This window comes from Mastomys coucha, unplaced genomic scaffold (genome assembly GCF_008632895.1).
Source record: "Mastomys coucha isolate ucsf_1 unplaced genomic scaffold, UCSF_Mcou_1 pScaffold20, whole genome shotgun sequence".
Taxonomy (NCBI): Eukaryota; Metazoa; Chordata; class Mammalia; order Rodentia; family Muridae; genus Mastomys; species Mastomys coucha.
This window is the reverse complement of record NW_022196903.1, coordinates 93,653,177-93,654,879: the sequence shown is the minus strand read 5'-3', so window position 1 is coordinate 93,654,879 and position 1,703 is coordinate 93,653,177. Positions and strand designations below refer to the sequence as shown.

General features: G+C 43.7%; 2 long non-coding RNA genes across 3 annotated transcripts in view; one reads left to right on the top strand and one right to left on the bottom strand.

Annotated features, from left to right (window-relative positions):
• The window catches only part of LOC116098270, a 28,750-nt gene that overhangs the window by 16,596 nt on the left and 10,451 nt on the right, over positions 1–1,703 (bottom strand). The window lies entirely within an intron of this gene.
• Positions 1–1,703, top strand: part of LOC116098272 — a 29,178-nt gene that overhangs the window by 20,758 nt on the left and 6,717 nt on the right. The window lies entirely within an intron of this gene.

Here is a 1,703-nt window from a genome sequence, read left to right as displayed (position 1 = left end):
CTGTTTTGACTGTGGTTACCTGGAAGGGGATGGTAGAAAGAGAGAGCTGTGGCTGACAGAGAAGAAAAGCTTTGCTGACCTTTTTATTCAAAAAGGAACAAAAGGGAGTCGTGATCCAGGAAGGCAGCAGGAAGGTGGGAAGTGTCTTTCAAATTGCGTGGACAGGGGATATATTCTCTCCTGCATGCTTTGGCAGCTTCACCAGGGCCAGGCCTAGGAACAGGTGGACCTCACAGGGAGGCTATGGGCTCCAGAACTGGCTTGTAAATAAGTCATATGCACAGCTGGGCCTCTGGCCTCATAAATATTGACCAGCTGTGATTAAACAGTCCACTCCAGGCCACATTATCTGGTGGGAAGGCTCCTTTATTGGGCTATTAAATAAGCATGAGGCTGCACCTGCTCTATCTATCTGACCATCTTGTGAAGGAGGATGCTCTGGCCAGGCATTATGTAACCAGATAGGTAAGAAGAGCCATTGATTTCATTAAGCAAGTTTTTAAAAATAGATTTATTTCATCAGCACACACACGCAGAGGGTGTGTGTGTGTGCACGAGTGTGTACACGTAGAGGCCAGAAGCCGTTGAATATTTTCTTCTATTGCTCTTCTCCTATTCCTCTGAGGGGGCGTCTCCTTGAACCCGGGCCTCACATTTTCTAAGACTGGAATCAGACAAGGCCAAGTGTTCCTTTCATCCCTGTCCCCCTCAGAGCAGGCTCCCCAGCTTGTTATGTGAGAACTAAGACTTGAACTCCAAGTCCTCGTGGCTCGCAAGTGCTCAGAACCATCTCTCCAGCCCAAATCATTTAGCAATTTTTAAAAATTTAAACTGCTTGAGAATCTTATAAATGAGTACTGTATTTCCATCATGCTCATCCCTTTGTTGCCAACCTCCAACTGCACCTGTATTCCTCTCTTTCTTTATTACCATTATACATACATATACATATGCACACACACATCCTTCTGAGCCTATTTAGTGTTGCTCGTGTGTGTGTGTGTGTGTGTGTGTGTGTGTGTGTGTATTTCGGACTGACAGCTTGGGATTGGATAACCTATCAGAGGCTTCCTCCTGAGAAGATTGATGCTCTCTCTCTCAGCAGCCATTCATTAATTGCCTATAGCTCTTTATCTAAGGGGAGAGCCTTACGACATGTTCCACATGCGCATTGACCTGTGCCATAATGCAGGTCCTATTTAGGCAGCTCTGTTGTTGATGTTTCCTTTGATGCAACTTCCATGTCATAAAGAGAAGACACTGTCTCACAGTAGACATCCTGCTCTGCTGGCTCTTAAAAGTCCTTCTGCCCCTTCTTCCTTGATGGTCCCTGAGCCTTAAGTGTAAGGGTCATTTTGTAGATGCATCAACTGGGGATGGGGCATCCTCAGTCTATTGTCTGCATTTTGATAGTTGTGGATTTCTGTAATAATCTTTGTCTACTATAAAGAGAATTTTGTTTTGTTTTGTTTTTTGTTTGTTTGTGTTTGGTTTTCCAGATAATGTTTCTTTATGTAGCCCTGGCTATTCTAGAACTCACTTTGTAGACCAGGCTGGTCTTGAACTATACCTGCCTCTGCCTCCCAAGTACTAGGCCTAAAGGTACCATTATGCCTGGCCAACAGAAGCTTTTTGATTAAGCGAATTTTGTTTTGTTTTGTTGTTGTTGTTGTTGGTTTGTTTGTTTTTTTTTTTTTTTTTTT